This window comes from Anomalospiza imberbis, chromosome 4, assembly GCF_031753505.1.
Source record: "Anomalospiza imberbis isolate Cuckoo-Finch-1a 21T00152 chromosome 4, ASM3175350v1, whole genome shotgun sequence".
Taxonomy (NCBI): domain Eukaryota; kingdom Metazoa; phylum Chordata; class Aves; order Passeriformes; family Viduidae; genus Anomalospiza; species Anomalospiza imberbis.
This window is the reverse complement of record NC_089684.1, coordinates 50,377,382-50,387,621: the sequence shown is the minus strand read 5'-3', so window position 1 is coordinate 50,387,621 and position 10,240 is coordinate 50,377,382. Positions and strand designations below refer to the sequence as shown.

General features: G+C 41.1%; 1 long non-coding RNA gene across 1 annotated transcript; it reads right to left on the bottom strand.

The window, feature by feature from the left end:
• Positions 1–844: 844 nt before the first annotated feature.
• Positions 845–5,083, bottom strand: LOC137472927 (uncharacterized). The gene is made up of 2 exons (XR_010998488.1): positions 4,790–5,083; positions 845–2,199 (listed from the first exon to the last, which is right to left on the bottom strand). It is a non-coding gene; the product is annotated as an uncharacterized lncRNA (long non-coding RNA).
• Positions 5,084–10,240: the final 5,157 nt, after the last annotated feature.

Genomic DNA, 10,240 nt, shown 5'->3' with positions numbered 1-10,240 from the left:
TTTATTTTTTAATTGAGAAGCAGGTACACATTCTATATTTTGTTGATGCATTTTCTGCTGTAAAGGTATGCAATACAATTTCTCTGTGGACAAAAATGCATGGCTAATTATTTAATATTTTCCTCTGAGTCATTGTACCCAAAGCTTCCTTCCTGCCATGTATGGAGCCTTGGGCATCAGCCTGGGACATGTGTATGTTTCAATTCTAAGTGCAGTTTTGGGAATGGTGCTTTCAAATCTTTGAAATTCAATTCAGTGGAATCTTTGTAATGGTTTGGCTAAAAACCTGACACAATTTTATAATGGTTTGGCTATAAAGGAAAAAAAAAGTAAAATCAGGGAAAAGATGGGGAGTAAAGAGAAACATTATTAAATGCTTGTGAAAATAACCTTTGTTTCTGTATTTCAAAGAAGCTGCCAAACTGAATTGATGTTCTCTCTTCTTGATGTCTTCTCTGACTTGAGTTTGGTGAAGTTACTCTGGGATGACACGGAGCCCCTCAGTGACAGTGACTTAAGTTTTATAGGATATATTTGGAAACCTTTCTTGAAAATGATCCTTCTCAGGAGCCAGAAGATGACTGGCAGAAACCACATCCCCAAGAATATCTTACTTAAAATGTTATCTTCCCATCCTTGGAGATAAGGGATGGGTGTCAGATACAGGGTGAGAGCCCCATGCCTGGGTGACAGAGAGATACTGAGGATGGCAGCATCGTGTGCCTTTGGATGAAGGGCATTGTCAGGATTGTCTGTTGAGATCCATTAAGAGCTGCTTTCAGGAGGTCATTTGTAGCACAAAATGATGAGGTGGTTGAATTTAATAATTTACTGGCAGACATACTTAGGTCCTTAGGGTTAGATTTATTTTTGTTAATTAGTTCTCCTTGCAGGCCCACAAGGAGAAGATTCTCTCTTTTATGGAGACATCAGTAAAATGTTCTGCACATAAATGGTCAACATGACCAGTGTTAAGCTTGCAATGGCTGGGAGGTGCAGTGCTGTAATTATATTAGAGATGATCTTTGCCTGGATTATTGTTATTTTTTGCTGTATGAATAGTCCATGAACATGATACTTATATTTACTTGGTGATCTCATGAAAGAATTATTGTTCCTTCATTCTGGCAGCACCATCAGTATACTCAGTCCTGTACATAGATAAAGCAACAAGCAGTTCTGGTTGGTGAAAGTAACTTAAATTTTAAACACAGCCCACATTTTAAACTTCCACATTTGCTTTCACAAAATAGCTGAACATTTGCTGTTGACGAACTTTCATGCTCACATAGTTTGGCTGTAGAATAGCCACAGAAAGTGACTGTGGTCAAGTCCAAATTAATTCTTTAACCTAAATGAATGTAAAAGTCTGTTTTTCTGCCCTCCCCTGTCCTGCATATTCATGTGCTGTGCTTTAAGCAACACACTTCCTCATCCAGCTAATTTCCACTGAGTTTCAGGTATGTGCTCATGTTGAGCAACTACTTACATATGTTTTTCTTGAACAAGGGAGCAGGTCCTTGGCCCCAGAGCCAGGGAGGGTGCAGTCTGGGTGGAATTCCCAAAGTTTTGCTGCCTTCAAATTCAGTGAAAAGTCAGGGCTGAGCTCCCTGTGCTGCCAATGGAAAGAGATGAAGCCCCCAAAGACTTCAGAAGTCAGAGCACCTTTTGCCTCTTGCTGTGTCTACAAAGGGAGCTGAAGGAGCCAGCTGGAAATTGCTACCTGAGTTTAGAGGAGACATGGTATAGGGGGAGGAACCCTAAGCACTCAGAGCAGAATAGACTGTAAGCATTATTTCAATTCCATCCTAGTTTGTGTTCCAACTCTATTTTTTCCGTACTTAGTGAGTAAATATGAAAGCTATAATGGTTATATCTTATACTGTCATTCCTGGAAGAGAATACCATATGCTGCAGCTTCCAGAAAGGGGTTATTTTAAACATCTTTTTTTCTTTGTGAATCTTTTAATAGAAATGTACTATTTTATTTATCTGAGTTAAGTTCTGGATTCTGCCCAGGTTTTTCTCTTTGACTTCACTAACAGTGGGTTTCTGTCTGATCCTACAATCCCTCTGTGTTCTGCTCAGAGAAACACCTTCCCAGAGCAAGCCCTGTGTTTGTGAAAGATCTTGCCTCTGGAATAGGGGTCCGTGATTTCTCACGGTCAGTGATTAAGATGGCATCTACTTCAAATCCACCTGTGGAAACAAACAATGCTGCAGCTGTGGGTTTGCCATTGAAATGGAACACCACGCTCTCCAAATGCCGTGGGGGGGCTTGGGTATTCATGATAACACTTAGGGAAGGTAGTTTCTTCTGCAGAGGGACTTCAAAACTCTTTCCAAGTACCCAAGTACTGAAAACACCCCCAGGACATACACAGGAAGAAATATCCTGAGCCTCCTGTTACAGAGGTGAGGTGTAGGAAAATCAGAGGTTTTATCTGGATGCTTAAGATCCCTCTCATATAGGTGTAGATGTCTAAAGTTAGATACCTGATTTTGATTTAATCTACTGTAACTTGGATCCCTTTTATGGGATTAATTACCACCTGAAGCCACCCATGTGTCCCCAATTAAGTACCCTTTGCTCAGGTCTAGACCTTTATTTTTCACATATCCTTAATATTTTCTGATTGCAGATACAGTGTTGTTTAATGCCTACTACTTCTTACAGTCTGAGAACATTAGGTCAAACCCACACCATGTCCCAGAAATTGAGAGCCATGGCTGGCTTGCTTGTTTCTGCAATGATGTCTCCCTAGTTTTGTCTTTATACATGCGATGTCACCGTGATCACAGTGTGATGGTGTTGCGGCCTCTGTAGCCCACTCACCTTCCTGAGATTTTAGGCTCTCAGGAATTTTAATATTCCTTTTTCTATTTGTCTATAAAATCTGAAGAAAGATGGACAGGAACAATTTAGGGGATTGCAACATAGATTGTTATAGGTGTCCTCATTTTCTGGTTTTCCTCTGTCATCTGTGGTTCTGTGATTTTCAGTCCTCGTGTGACACAGCATAGTAGTAAAGTCCAGATAATGACCTTTCTTATAAAAATCAATTTTGTATTTTTTGTATTTTTGTATTTATCTGGTGTGAAGTATATAAAAGGGTAGATACACTATGTGGTAGATACACTGTCATCTAGTTTGGTTTACTGATGGTTTTAATAATGTATTTTGCTTTTTCCTCATTGGACATCATTAGCACATTCAAATTACAAATACTAGTCAAATTCTTCCATATGTAACAGTCAAGGGCCTGATGAAATATTTAATCAGATAAAAAGATTCTTCTGAATGACAACTCACTCTGAACTATCACACACCCATACTCACCTTCCAATTTTACATCAGGTATCGTATGGTCTGAATTAGACAATGCAGAATGAAATCAGTGAATTCATTTTGATTCAGGTTAGCTGGAAAAGCCCAGGTCTTAATGGGAACCACCGCAAAACCCCAAAACTGCCTTTCATTAACTACTGATAATAAAAGTGGCTTCACTATCCTGGTGTAATAGCAAGCAAGGGGAGATCAGTCTAGCCTGGGAATGCTCTTCCTATGTGGCAAACTTGAGTCAAGGAGCTAGAGGATGCCCTGTTTGTCAGAGATTAGTTTTATTTTCTTTGGCTGGTAAATACAAAAATATAAACCTTGCACTCCTTGGAGGAAGGACAGAATGCAGGGCTGCAAGAAAGTGCCAGGAACAGCCCTGTTCAAACCCCGGGCCTTATGTGCAAACTGGAAAGTAAATAACTAACCAGTTCTTGTGTCTGAGGAAAAATGATTCAGAGCCAGAATTAATTAGAAGCAGGTACTGTCTGTGGAAAATGGCTAAGAGTTAAACTGAAGGCCTGAGTGTGAAGAATTTGTTAGTCACTCTGAGGTGTCCTGCACTTCAGGGTCGAGACCAAACACACGGAGACCAAAACATGTCCACAGTGTTGGAACAGCTGCATCTTAACTCTTATTCTTAGGTTTACTTGAATAAATATCACCAGGGCCAAGACCTATCATAAAAGGCTTTAGAAAGCTGACAAAGTAACAAAGACGCCTCACAAAATAGGTCTCAGACTGAAAGCCGGGCTAATATTCCCTAATCCCAAAGGACTTTTCAAACAAACATATCCCCACAGAGGTCTATTTACTCAACAACTGGCATTTAAAATAGGTATATTACCAAGATTCAGCATTCTGTGCCTCTGTTTATTTTATGAAAATCAATATCACAAGATGAGGAAAGGGACTTTGGCTCTCATTATCTTTGTGGCTTTACAATTGCGTCTTTCCCCATTCCCTCCTGAGTTGCCTGTGAATAGCTAGGAACGAATAATGTCTTAATTGCCCATGAAAAGTATACTTAAGTGCTAATATAAATATATACTCAGAACAAGAACTTCAGGCTACAGAATGACTTATTATTTAGGACCTGTAATTATTAACTAAGTGGGTAAATGAAGTTAACGTTTTTCATGGTTTCTAAAATTTATAGTTGTATCAGGTTATTGATAGGACTAAAACAAATTTTACTTTGGTTTTAATTTATTTCTGTTTGTCTCTTCCCCCTGATTCTAAATACACCTGCTAAAGGGAAAAGAAAGATGATGAAAGAAAAATAAATATATACTCTATTTCACTGTATCAGTCACCTACGGCAGCTTTCAAAGTAAGTCTAGAAAGGAGTGTAAGAGAGAAATAAATAAGTCAGCAGAGTCTTCCATCCATTGCTCAGGGGTTCATTTCACAAAGTTTTAGGTATTTGGGTTTGAATCTATCCTTTTCTACCTGTTTGTCTTTCAGCATGTGTCCTGGCAGGACACAGTATCTCAGTGAACAAGGGTCTACAAGCCAGGGAGGTGTCCTGGTGCTGAGCTTCAGGAGATGTTCCAGAGCACTTTGTCTCCTTCTCATTCCTAGCATCCACTTTGCTTAACTTCATGAAGCATGCTGTGGTCATGGGGAGGTGAAGACAAATTTGGGTTTACTTTTTGTGTCTGACACTGAGCATGAGCAAGGTATTCCCATGCATCTTCAAACCTCAATACAGTCCTGTGGATATCAGCATACCCAGCCCATCAGCTAACAACTACTTCTGCACTTCTTCACAGCTGCCTCTCCCTCTGAGAGGATGCAGGTTCCAGCTGCTTGGCAATCAGGTAGTCTGCTTGGGGGTGCCAGAACATGGCTTTTCTCCAATGTAAGAAGTGTATTTATAGGGGATTTATCTGTTTTTATTTGTCTTACCCCAGGGATGTGTTTGAGCAACAAACCTCATTGTAACCATGCTATCCACATTATCAGCTCTTCTTGGCAGCAGAGTTCAAAGGCGTTCACAGAGCTGGAAAGCATCACTACCCTTGGATTTGGGCATATGGAAACTGAAGCATGGAGATAACAGCATTCAGTTCAACAAACACCATCCCCAGTGCTACACCAGTTATCTTGTGTAATCCTGCAGAAACCAACAGCAGTGCAAAAGCAGAGTTCTTATGAAAGGCTGATGGAAAGTCCCCACTCAAATGATAGGAGTGTATAAAGCACAAAGCATGAACACCTCAGAGTAGTCCTATTCCAGTTGATAACCCCAGGGAGGAGCAGCACTTTTTTATGCTAGATGAAGATCTGGTGTTTGCACATGTTCAGTCTTAGCTGTGTTAAGGGCAGAAGGAAGCAGAGAGAACATTTTCAGTGTGCTGTGTGATGTCAAAGTGACTGTAGCAGCTTAGATGGCCAAGCCCTTTTTGTGTGACCTGAGTGCAGTGGGACAGGAGCATGTCAGGGTTAACTGAGATATCCAGGGATGTTCTGATGCATGAGGTGAAGGGACAGGCTGCCTAACTGTTGAATCCAGAGTCAAAAGCAACCACTGAGCCCTGGAATCACAGAATCATTAAGGTTGGACAAGACCCTTAAGATCACGGAGTTCAACCATAAATGTAACACTGCCAGTCCACAACTTCAGGGTTGAGCTTAAGCACAAGGTTTTAGAGGCAGCAGACACATGGTGAAGGTCTGCAGACCAAGATAGCAGCAGCTTTTCACTTACTGACACCATTTTCCATGGATTTTTGTAGCTCACAAGGCCATGCTGATCGAGCTGTGCACGTGCTGACAGCTCCTTTGCATGAAAAACTGTCTTGTTCTGGGCTTTCACTTCCAGATGTGGAAGCACTGTGTGTGCAGGAGCAATGGGGGGTTAACACCAAGAGCAGCCTAATGTGGGGAACTAACAGCCATATGAGCCATCTCTTCCTCCTCCAGGGGAATTCATGATTCCACGTAACTCAAGGCTATGTACACATCTTCATATATCCCATTACAGTACTGAGAACTGCAAGTCTCATGGGGAATGAAAAAATTGCAAAACTATTGCCCCTTCTTGTTATTCCAAATGATGTTCCAAAGATGATATTCCAAAATCTGATGGGAGGGTTAAGTTCTGTTATGACTTGTGGTTTCAAAGATTCTGCAGAGAGGTTTTGATCTCCACTACATGGATTAGAAAAGTTATCTGTAACTAACTAATTATTTGAAGACAGAGTCCTCTCAATTCAATCTATACAGCCAATGTATACTGAGGGTGGGCCTGACTTCTCCTCTGGCTGGACTAGGGTTCTTCTCAAAATTAAATGTTGATGGGATAGTTTCTTCAAGATACAGATTGACCAGTGCAAGCATTTGGCAAATAAAATAATGTGAAGGACCTGGCAGAAGAGTAGAAGAGAGAAACCCCTGAGTCAGATGACCTGCCATCACCTCTGCCCATCATATCTGCAGCAGTGGATACATTAATGCTCATAGTTTGTCTTAAAATTTCCTTTACACTGGCAGAAGTTACAAAAAGGCAAAAGAGGAAGTGAACATGTTGTCAATACTCAAAGCTTCCTTGATATGACAGAATTTGCAGAAGGGAAATCTCACAGTCTTATTTATAACTTTTCAATGGAAAGATAATTTCAAAAATCACAGACTAAAAGAAGATAGATTTTGGAAGGAAAAAAACCACTAAGTTTTAGTGTTTCCTTCAGTTGTAATGAAAGGGAGAGAAATAGTACACAAATAAAAAGTAATTCTTTAATTTAAAATAGTAATGTTTCCCAATATGATACACAAAAAAAATTGTTTAATTGAAAATGAATTATTTGATTGTTTTAATTTCAGATTGAAACTTTGTGTTACAAGTCTTGTTGTTAAAATAAATATTCATTTTTTACTAAGAGACATTTTCCAAGGAAAATATATCCACAACATACTTCATGCAAGTAAAGAATACGAGTGTGTCACCATATTCTTTGAAGCATCCCATCACTGGATGTAGCTATCTTTAATGTTTGCTTGCAGCCATGGAAACAACACGTTTCCCCTTTTGGCACTGTAATGACTTTATCAAGGCTCTAAAACTAGGGAACTTCAGTGTTTAAAAAAACAAAAAGGAATTCAGCTGCTCTTGTGACATATTTGTGTTATCTCTGAAACAGGTCTAATACTCTTCAGAGAGGTGAAAGCATTGACATCTTTCCAATAATCCCTGAAATGTAGTGAGTTCATGGAAACACAGGTGTCACCCATGTTGCAGGAGAGACAATGGAGATGGACATGGAGATGGAGATGATGGAGATGGAGATGGAGATGGATGGCAATGAGGACAGGGGAGCAGTGAGAGGTCCCATATTTTCTTGGTTGTACAGATGGAAAGAAACTGAAAATTACCCATCTACGTTTCGAAATGCTCAGAACCAAAAATAAGAAAATACCGGTACTGACAAGCCTCATCTCACAGGTAGACCCCGCTTTGGTAAGTGTGGGAAATACCTGAGCATTTGCAAAGTGGCTGGGAGACTGAGTTGGCCAAAGCCTGCAAAAGTGGGAGAGAAGTTTCTAATAGGAGAGGGATGACTGAGAGAAAACTTCTCATCTTTTGCTGAAAGAAAGAAAGGGGAGGTTTTCGTATTTTGGTTGTTGGTAATCTACCTCTGAGATTATTCATCTCAGTGGATCGCTGTTTTTTTGAACTTCATGAAAGGGCAGTTGCTTTAACTGACACTTAGAGAGGGGCTGGACAATTTCTTGTTGAAGTTGTTAGAGGGTTAACATCAATAAAGAAAAGGTTAGCATTACGATTAAGATCCAGATTCCTTAATTGAGGCTTCCAATTGCCATTTTTGTGATACCAGCTTCCATCCAGCAGCTACTACCAAGATCAGTTTGCCTTGAGCTTTTGCTGCAGTCAGATCACCAGTAATTTTGTCAGTGTGAGCAATCCTGATAATACAGCATTGCAACCTGTTGCAGCAGGTACTGGAGAATTCAAATGTGGAAACAGAAATTCTCAATCCTTGTGCCATTGTGCCATACCAAGCTCCAGCCTTTGGTGCACACAGCTGCTCCCAAACCCACCCAGAGGAAATAGCTTGCCTCTGTGGCAGCTTCGCAGCTGCATCCTGACAGATTATTCCATCCTCTCAGGACCTTCATCCAAGGGTAGTGCAAAGATACTGGTGCTAATGCAGTGGCAGGCAGCTGAAGCAAAGCTACAAAGCCCATTTCATCCATCAGGGGTTGTGCCAGCAGCTCCTGGTGTGCAGCACTCCTCCTAGCACGGCGAGCAGGGAGCGGTACGCCCCTGCTGCCCTTCATCCTGCTTTTTCAGGCAGAGCTGAACAGTCAGAAATGTGACATGTCCAAGGCCACCCAGAACGAGCACAGAGCTTGGAATAGGATCCATGTCTCCTCACTCCCAAGCTCAAGGGGGGCGATTTGGGGTTTTTTTTCTTTTTTTTTTTATTCTTTTTTTTTTTTGGGGAACAAGACCTTCCTTCCTGTAGGTTGCTGTGCTCCCTGGCACCGGCCATTGCAAACAGCCCCGGCTTCAGCTCTGTACAAGAATGGAGTGGGCACAACTTCCAAGCGATCCAAAGGCTGTCTGCTGGGACACAGGGAGAGAGCCTTCCAATCCAAACAATGCAGGGAAAGCGTTATGCAAAATCACTTCTTCATCCCCCTCCTTCCCACTCTTTCTCTTTGCATCTTGTTGACAGAGGATGTTTCTCCTGGCTGTGGCCTGGCTTCTGCTGCACTCTCTGTGTGGAACTCTGCAGCCCCCCGGGGGAGAAGTGCTGTTTCATAGAAAGGTTCAGCATTTCATAAATTGGCCTAATTTCCCATGGGTGTGAAACTCTGAAATGTTCCATAAAGGAAGCTTGCCCAACCCATTAAAATAGATAGAGAGAGAAACAGGGAATTAATTAATTTTTTTTTTCTTTGGCAATTCAAAGTTGGTTTGTTTCAAGGAAATGGCTTTTGCTTTTCTCTTAGATATTGTGTGCAGGATCTGGGTGTCGGTGATGGGGTTGGAGGACAACACTCACCTGCTCCAGCACTGCTCCACCAGCCGTGTGGTGGGGATGCCACAGACAGCTTGATAATGAAGTGTGTGGCACAGGAAGAGAAAATTTAAATCCAAAGTTACATTCAAAAGAAAAGCCAAAGAAAATTTTCAATATGTCAAAATAGCATATTTTGACACTGTCAGGACTTTTCTTTGCTTTTTCATACGGTTGAGAAAAAGTTTTCAGTTAAGGTGACATTCTAATCTCTGAGAAGGCCTCCCTCAAAGCTTTTTCAAATAGTCCCAGAGGACATGATTCATTTCCTAATGAAATCCATTTTCTAATGGATTAAATACTATTCTCTCAGTTTTTAAAACACAGGAGGAGAACTAGGGAGAACTCCAAGCGCACACAGGCCTGAATCTTGGTAACAGCTTTGCCACTTGGTTTGTTGTACTTGAAAATGTTCCTTGGCACAGCCACTTTTTCCTGTTAAAAACAACAGAAAAACCTTTTGCAAGAACCTGTTTATGGTGCAGACAGGAAGCACCAGGTTAACCAAAAATACATGTGTGCTGAACGGGAGCAGTGCACCTCAACTCTGCTGTGTCTGCAGTTGTGCTTGGCAGAGCGTGGTCAAAGGTTTTGCTCTGCTTTTCTACCACATTTATTTTTTCTAAATCAGAGAGCATGAATGACTAGGCATACCAGGGTCTTGAGATGCACAAAAGATATTTGACTTTTTGCAAGAGCTGTGCACCTGATCTCAAAAATCAGGCCCTCCTCCAGGGTTTGAAATTTGGCATTGAAAGAGCAGACCACCATAAATCATTAGTCACTATTGGAAGTCTTAGCCAATTCTTCACAAAATGAGAAAACCTTCCGCTGAAAGTTAAAAGAACAGTCC